Genomic DNA, 9,110 nt, shown 5'->3' on the forward strand with positions numbered 1-9,110 from the left:
AGGGAGGCAGAGCTCCCCCACCCTCTGGCACCTGAGTGCCACCGGCTAGAGGGGGAAGGAGAGGGAGGCAGAGCTCCCCACCCTCTGGCACCTGAGTGCCACCGGCTAGAGGGGGAAGGAGAGGGAAGCAGAGCTCCCCCACCCTCTGGCACCTGAGTGCCACCGGCTAGAGGGGGAAGGAGAGGGAAGCAGAGGGCAGAACCTTTTCTTTTCAAGAACGTCATCCTCCGCTCCTGATCAGAACCCGGGGCAAGATGGAATGTTTCAAGAGAAAAGGAGAGATGGACATTTCCTCTCATCTGTCATTGGAAGAAAGGGACCTTCTCCTACACACAGTATCACCCTCCATGCCTATTTAACCTCAGGATCTTTCTACACCCTGAATGTCATCAATAAATATTAAAGAGTGAATAATAGGTATACAAATTAACAAATAAGAAAACAGATATATGGTCATTTTCGGAAATAAGATAACGTTAGATTGCTTTATATCTGCGCTAAATTTAACGTTTTCAACTACTGGGTTCTAAATGTAAAAAGGTTTTTATGCACTTACTTTTAGAAAAGTTACCCCGAGAGAGAATATCTGAATGGGAGAGATGCTTATACACACACAGGCACACACACACACACACAGCTCCAACTTAGTCAAACAAAGAATCTGGGAAACTGTTTCATTTCTCCTCATGCTTTTTTTCTAAGACAGCCAATACAAAATTAATAAAAGGTTTGGAAAGATAATATTGAAAACATAAAAGCATAATACTAAAACTATCTTTTCAGCTACTAATTTGTGACAGTAACATCTTAGTTCATTCAGCAAGCACTTTACCAAATGGTGGGAACACTGGAAATTTTTTCACCCAAGTGATGTTACTATATGAGGTTTGCCCAAGAGAATTTATTTTTAAATATTTATTTAAAAAGCTATCTTACATCTTCTTCTTTTATGCAATATACACATTTATGCATTGATTAATTCATCTCTACATGTATTAGTTGTCACAAATACCACCAAAAGTTTTAAGAAGCTTTAAGGTAGCTACAGGTAAAGAAGAGTACAATTACCCTATTTGCCAGTTGCAAATTTTTTTTTTTTTTTTTTTTTTTTTGAGACAGGGTCTTGCTGTGTCACTCAGACTGGAGTGCAGTGGCACGATCTCACCTTATTGCCACCTCTGCCTCCCGGGATCAAGTGATTCTCCTGCCTCAGCCTCCTGAGTAGCTGGGATTACAGGCATGCACCACCATACCGGCTAATGTTTTACATTTTTGGTAGAGACAGGGTTTCACCATGTTGGCCAGGCTGGTCTTGAGCTCCTGACCTCAAGTGACTTGCCCACCTTGGCCTCCCAAAGTGCTGGGATTACAGGCATGAGTCACCATGCCTGGCCCAGTTGCAAAATATTTTATCAGTTCAGACTTTCTTAGCCTTGAATGAAGCCTGGGAAATAATAAGAGTAACAATAATAATAAAAGCAGCTTCCCTATTGCACCTACTCTGGACCAGACATTGTACTAACTGCCCCACAAAGATTCTTTCAATCCTTTAATAATTCTGTAGCTACAGAAACCAAGGCGCAGAGTCATGGGGTAATCATTCAAAGTCTTTCAGAACTGCATTCAGATCGAGCCCATTTATTTCCAAAGACCTTTGCTTTTTCAAATACAGGGCAGTGAGGTTAATAACTGGCGCTCTTCTGTTACCTGTAGGCTTGGGATGGAGCCCCATGCAGCCATTCACAAGGTGCCTGTGCACAAACAGGTGCCATTTGTATTTCTCATATGCGCATCTTACAGCACGACTAAAGGGATTACAAAGAGCGTGTCCACGGGTGCCCCATGGATCAGTGTGCGCAGAAAGACCCTCTTGTCGAATGGGAGTCTCAGGAGACTCTGAGCACCCAGGGAGGGCACAGGCTCACCTCCCAAGCCCCTGGACAGGGTGGGACAAGGCAAGATAAAGATACTGCTAAGGACTCAATATTTGTGTCCCCTGAAAATTCATATGTCAGATCCTAACCTGCAAGGTGATGTTATTTGGAGGTGGAGCCTTTTGGAGGTGATTAGGTCATGAGGATGGAACCCTCACAAATGGGATTAGTGCCTTTATAAGAGAGGCCCCAGAGAGTTCCCTCACCCCGTCAGCCATGTGAGGACACCGTGAGAAGACTGCCGTCTATGAACCAGATAATGGGCCCTCACCAGTCACCAGATCTCACCAGTCACCAGATCTGCCCTCACCAGTCACCAGATCTGCCAGCACCTCCGTCTTGAACTTCCTACCTCCAGAACGACGAGAAATACATTTCTGTGGTTTCTAAGCCGCCCAGTCTGGTGTTCTGTTATCGCAGCCAGAATGGACCCCGCTCAGACACGGAAGGAGGAGCCTGCCTCAGAGGGGGCCCTCTCTGTCCTCCCACTTCTGCCAAGGTGGTCTCCCCTCACCTGCACCAGCCCCCTCCATGAGGCATCCCCACATCAGGACACTGTTCTTGCCACTGGAGTCTGGGCCGGCGGCACAGCCTGAGTAAAGGCCAATGCCCTCTCCCTGGCCGGCCATCGTGCAGCCTGCATCCCACAGGGAGAACTGCAGAGCTCTCCTGTCATTTGAATCTAATGTTCGGGCCAAGGCAGGCCTGCTCTTTGAGGTCTGCCTACCTCAGCTTAGACCCAGCCATGCGCTCAGGAGGCGGCAGCACGCCAGCTCGTGGACGTTCTTCCAGGTCCTCAAGTAAACAGTGGGGATTTTCACTTCCCCTCCCTTTAGAAAACAGTTTCCCTTCAGAGGATCTGGCTGGGAGAGACTGGCTCAAAAGACACTTGCATGAAAATGTTGTAGGATTTAACTCTCCCCCGACGCTGAATTCGCAGAGCGGTACACATTACTTGGCCAGCACATCCCAAGTAGATGCAGAGGGCTTGTGTCTGCAAAACTTTCCTTAGGAGAATGGACTCTTGCACAGACCTCCTGCCCAATGCTGGGTCTCCCACGTGAACCCTGACTTCAAGTCTTCCTCAAGAAACTTCTCTCTCTCTTTATTCTAGCCCAGGGCTGCTCAATAGGGCACGATAGACATTTCAGGGCAGGTGATTCTTGGTTGCGGGGCCCCCTTGTGTGTTGGAGGATGACTAGAAACATGCCTGGAATCTGTCCACCGGATGCTTCCCTGGTCAGGACAACCCAAAATGTCTCCAGATGTGTCACATGTCTGCTGGGGGCAAAGTCTCCCCCAGCAAGAACCACCGGTGCACCTGAAGTGCACTTGGTTAAGAACTGAGAAAGCCAAGAGGGTAAGAAATCCTCATCCCTCAGAGGCTGCACATCCAGCTAGAAGAATCCGAAGTCAACATGCTAATCACAAAGGCAAATATCCCACCAGTGACAAGTCAAGACAGCAAGAGATGTCTTGAGATGGTGTGTAATTAACAGAAACTTTAACACTTTTCTAATACTTGTAACATTTTATTTTATTGAAATTATTTTACTATGTGTGTTCGTTCCTTAATTTAAAATGGAAGCGCCATGAACGTAGACACTGATTCTTTGTGTTGTCCCTGGGAGCCCCCATGCCCAGCACAGTGTGTGACACATAGGAGGCGGTCAGCGGATGTCAGATGTCAGACCCAGCACGAGATGGACAGCATTGAAAGAACCCCTGTCCAGGCGGCTTCCAGCATTCACTGGGAACCAGGTTGACTGAGGCAATCTGGATGTTTGACTCTTCCTAGTGTTTTTAATTAAAAAAAAAAAAATTAGATTCAGGCCGGATGTAGTGGCTCACACCTGTAATCCCTACAATTTCAGAGGCTGAGGCAGGAGGATTACTTGAGGCCAGGAGTTGGAGGCTGCAGTGAGCTACGATCACACCACTGCACTCCAGCCTGGGTGACAGAGCAAGAAGACCCTGTCTCTAAAAAACAAAACAAACCTCCAAAAACCTCTGGGTTTAAAGGCAGAGTGTGGGTGTGAGAGAGAGTGCAGGTGTGCGTGAGGAAGCAAGATGAAGGAGATTTGCGGAGAGGGAAGATTCTGGAAGCAGTCTCAGAAGAACTGTCTTCCACATCCCAAAGCCCTTCACTCCCTCCATCCCCGATCTTGTCTCTGAGTTTAATTCACCTCTGGAAAGGCAAGAAGATGGCAAAACCGAGGTGCAAACCCAGGGCTCTTCACGGGGATGGACGGGCTGCATCGGGCCGGGCAGAGAGGAATCTCTAGGAAGGAACAAGAGGAAAATATCAACCCAAATCCGTGGTTCGCCTCTCGCTTACGTCACCTGTTCTTTGTGAACGTGGGTTGAGCGCCTGCCGTCTACTGGACAGTCCTCTGCTTCTGGGGACCCTACAGTGCACAGAAGAGAGAAAACCAAGCTCCCTGAAGCCTGCAGTCCAGCTTCGCTCTGTACAAGTCTGCGCGTGTATGGCGCCTCCCAAGGACTTGCCCTTGCAGATGGCTGGGCCCTTCCCACAGCATCTGTTTCCGCGGGGCTGGGTCAGGGCCTGAGAATCAGCATTTCTAACAAGGCTCCAGGTGAGGCTGATGCTGCGGGTCCCCAGACCGCCCTTTGAGTAGCCCTGGGCTCAAGCCCACATGCAAAAGACACAAGTGAGCCGTTGTGAAGTGTCTTAGTCAGTAGGTGGGCCAGGAGGAGAACCCCACAAAGCATCTGAAAAAACAAGATGAAGGGCCCAGACTCCTCACCAACAAGGGAGCTGGGGAGTGGGGGATGTGGGTCTCCTCTGTTTCCTGGAATGTCTAGGGAAGGCCCTGGTCACAGCCTCCGCAGGGACAGCTCGGCTGCCTGGAATGACCAAGCACTGACCTCTGGCCCCCCGGCACCCCTGGCAGTGCCGGGGAGAAGGGCGTGTCGTGGTGGGTGGCATCGGGTGGCTTCTTTCTGTTGGTGGCCCCTTCCCGGTTGGGACCAGGCTTGTGGGAGGCATCGGAGCCTGCACAGCCAGCCGAGCCTCTGACCAGTTTATTTACTTAAACAACAAACATCCCTTTGCCTGGGGCCGGCCCAGGGCAGTTCCTGAATGGGAAGAGACACTGGCTTCACAGAGGCCCACCCACGTCGCTGGGCGGGTTTCAGGGCCCGGCCTCCCTGCGAGGAAATCACAGGCTGCCCAGGAATGCGTGTGGTGCCAGCAGCCGCCACCCAGGGCCGCTCAGCGGCCTCCTCCCTCCTCTCCTTTCTCTCCCAGCTTTAAGTCTCCCTTTCTTTTGCCTTCTGAGATTTTATTCTTCTCATCTGCAATGGTGAGAAAGAAAAGCAGATAATAAAAAAGAAAGACAGAAGGAAAAAAAAATTTAAGCTTTCTCCCTCAAAAGGGAAAAAAAGGTTTGAATAAACAGTGTCACTGAAAAGGCAAACAAACAAGGCTGTTTCTGAAAGAACCAGATGGACTTCCAAATGGCCCTTCCGATCCAGCCCACAGGGCTGCACCAGGGTTGGGCCTGAGGGCGTGGGGGTGCCCAGGCGGTAATTTAGGGCTGGATTCTAAACGCTGTAGGTCACCCTGTGAACACGTAGGCCATTCGGAAAACCTCAAGCCTCACTGAAATGCAGTAAAATTAAACAAGCCCCTTATTACCTTCAATTTTTGTCAACATGTCCTACATCATTACTTTTTTCTGGCAGTTGACCGATGTGTTGAATAAAGAATTGCTGACCATATTTGTTTTATTATTGTGAGGTTGGGTGTTTGTTTTTGTTTTTCATTTTTCTAAAGTTCTCCCGGACTTAGCTAAATGGCCACGTGCAGTTAGATGGGTCAGTTTGACTGGCCTTTTTCCCTGCCTAGTTAACGTGTGCTTTATCCAATAAATCAATGATGTTTTTAAAAATGATTGACTGATACCCAAATTCCTCCAATAATTTCCAAACAGCAGGATGATATGTGCTATACACCGATGAGAGAGGAAAACGTTTGTCTTAAAAACCACTTTTTCTATTCTTTAAGGACAAATTCTATTTTTAAAAACAGACTTTATTTTTAGTGCGGTTTTAGGCTCACAGCAAAATTGAGCAGAAGCCACAGAGATCCCACACAGCCCCCGTGCCCACACGCAACACAGTTCCCACATTATCTACAGCCCCCAGAGGGGTGCACTTGTCACAACTGATGAACCTGCCCAGACACGTCGTTACCACCCAGAGTCCAGAACTGAAGCTAGGGCTCACTCTGGGTGGTGTACATGCTGTGGGTTTGGACAAATGTACAATGACATGTATCCACCATTACAGTATCACACAGCGTAGTTTTCCTGCCCTGAAGTTTCTCTGTGCCCCACCTAGGTAAATCCTATTTTTCAAATGGAATCAAATTCAACATATTAAGTATTTCCTATTTGACATTTATATGCCACTTATCTATTGGGAAAAAAATGTCTTTCTTGTCAAATCTTCAAGTTAGAAAGCTACGAAGAAGGGTGGGAGCCACCCCAGTTGCTAGAATGCCTGCTGTTGAAATGTCCTGGCAGGGGAGTCTGGGACCACCCAGCTCCCAGTCCTCAGAGGAGGCTCACGCCCCAGCCCCTGATGGTCCACCTGACACACCTGATTCTAGGAAGGAAGGCCTGCAGTTTTCCATGCCGTGCTTGATGGCAGACACTTGAAATGCCTTCCATGCCATGGACATCTTGGGATTCACCCCAGAGCCCCCTCTGGCAGCATATTTTGACTGGTGACCCCAGATAGATGGAGCGGGAGGCAGCACCCAGGAAGGAAAAGGGATGGAGGCCAGAGGTAACCCCAGCCTACCTTGGAGAAGCCTCCAGACCCCATTCTCCTTGCACACAAGTGAAATAGCCCACAAAAAAATGTGCCCTTGGCCAATCACAACACGTTACCTAAAGGGCACTCATGTTGCTGGGAGACAGGACTTCTGGTTTCACATACTGGTTCCATCTCCACTACCATTTACCAGAACGTCGCTTTACCTCTCCAAACCTTGGAGTCTTGCAGCGAAGGGAAATAATCATAAGACGTAGCTTGTGGAGATTAAGGAAGTCAGTATCTAGAAAAGGTCCCTCACACAATGTACCTTTTATTTTAATGAGTATTTACAAAGCAGCCCTGTTCTTTTATTATTTCTTTTCCAGAAAAGAAACCAGGAGTATGAAATGAATTTGGAGGAATGCCTAAGCATAGAGACAGCTCATCAGATTTTACGTTTTTTAGGTAAAATAAGAAGGAAAGAAGGAGGGAAGGGAGAGAGGGAGTAAAACCCAACCCACAACTGGTCACGCTTTTTTGGTGGCACTGATAGAATAATTTTTCAGCTATGCCCTTTGTTTTCAGGTGGAAGCAAGACCATGGAACATTATTTTCTAGTATCAAAACTCCAATGTGGATTGTAGTTATGAACCAGGGGAAAAAGGAAATATTTTCATCAAGGATTTTAAACTCATTCACAGCAAAATTATAATACTACATCATGGCTGAACAATTCCAGAGTTTCTAATAGATGCCTAGTTTTGGAGGACATGGTGACATTTCATCAAATGATACATTCATCATTTCCTAAACGGGGCCTCCTTTCCATTGGTTGGCAAAGTTAAAGTTTTTTCTTTTTTTAGCAACAGTGTGTCAGGCACAGTTGATGATCCTTACCGCATAGCAACAGGGCCACAGAAGCCATGCCCAGAAGTTTTGTTCATTTGTTCGTATTCCATGCCTACAACAGTCGTTCTCCATCTTTAGGGTTGTGTCAGAGTCGCCTGGCAGGTTTGTTAGACTCAGGTGCAGGGCTGACCCCCAAGGCTTCTGGCTCAGGCAGGCTGGGGGCCTGAGAGTTTGCGTGGCTCACAGGTTTCCGGGTGATGCAGAAGCTGCTGGTCTGGAGACCACATTTGAAATCCACTGGCCTAGAATAAGACTTGGAGTATTCCAGGTCCTCAGTAAACATGTTGGTTAAATGAAAAGGCAGTGTCTTGGGTTCTGTTTCTACTGGTAAAGGATGGAGAGGGCTGTGGGCTTTGGATTGCATTGCAGCATTTCTGGAACTCAGGAAGAAACTTCAGGGTCACTGGTCCAGCCACAGTCAATGGTAGAGCTTTCCTTAAGGCCAGGTTTTATTAATCGTATCTGCTCAATGGCTACAAGAAGAGCAGTGGCATCCAATAACTTTCACTTCACGCTGCCTTCCCCTGTCCCCATGCTAGTGGACCCTAAGCACTTATCCAGAATCGTCCTTCCTACTGTTCCATTTCTACAACCGAGAACTACTTCCATAACAAGGCTTTGTAGGTCTTTATGGCCCACCTTGCATTGATTTCTACTGTCAGTAAAGTTTGCTTGGCCACTGTATTCTAAGGATGAAGGGATTGAGGCAGTCAGTGGAGATTTTGAGACTCATCCAAAGCTATCCTACAAACTGGTAGCCCACAAACCTGCAGTGGGGTTATCCCCCTCTCCATGGCCCATAGCCCTCCTCTCAGCTGGCCTGCTGCCCGCCAGTGACACACAGGCTTGAGTACCCGGTGAGTACAGCTTGGCAGCCTGCTTTTCTGATGGTGCACAGGGAGCCTCATTCAGGTCTAGGGGCAGTAAGGACCCAACCATAAGACTCCCCTGGGCATCAAGATCGAGGCACCGTATCTCAGCCTCCTCAGGCAGGAATAGAGCTGAATAATGTCTCAAGACATGTTTATATTAAGCATATTCACCTGAATCATCGGGCCAGAGCAGCGAGGAAACAACAGCACTGAACTATTGATTTTCCAAGCCCTCCCACAAAGCAAAGCGCACTAGGCAGAGGTTGAATAAAGGAGGATTTTCCTGGCTGACGGCTATGTTTGAGTGTCCCCTTTAAACCCAAGTCGCATCAGGTTGTGCCTCTCAAGGAGCAAATGTGTGAAATTCTAAAAAGATCTTGAAAACTGTAATGACAGGGAAAGACAAGTGCATGAAGGTTTGGTAGGAGAAGGAGGAAAAGGAAAATGATATGAGATTAAGCCATTTAAAATGACGCGGTGGCTCACGCCTGTAATCCCAGTACTTTGAGAGGCCGAGGTGGGCAGATCATGAGGTGAGGAGTTTGAGACCAGCCTGGGTAACATAGTGAAATCCCATCTCTACTAAAAATACAAAAAATTAGCCGGGCAT

The 9,110-nt window shown here is 47.8% G+C and overlaps 1 long non-coding RNA gene across 1 annotated transcript; it reads right to left on the reverse strand.

Annotated features, from left to right (window-relative positions):
• Positions 1-3,470: 3,470 nt before the first annotated feature.
• Positions 3,471-4,994, reverse strand: LOC139358284 (uncharacterized). Its single transcript, XR_011613014.1, has 3 exons — positions 4,824-4,994; positions 4,121-4,342; positions 3,471-3,728 (listed from the first exon to the last, which is right to left on the reverse strand). It is a non-coding gene; the product is annotated as an uncharacterized lncRNA (long non-coding RNA).
• Between the last annotated feature and the right edge of the window lie 4,116 nt (positions 4,995-9,110).

Source organism: Macaca nemestrina, chromosome 14, assembly GCF_043159975.1.
Source record: "Macaca nemestrina isolate mMacNem1 chromosome 14, mMacNem.hap1, whole genome shotgun sequence".
NCBI classification, from domain to species: Eukaryota; Metazoa; Chordata; class Mammalia; order Primates; family Cercopithecidae; genus Macaca; species Macaca nemestrina.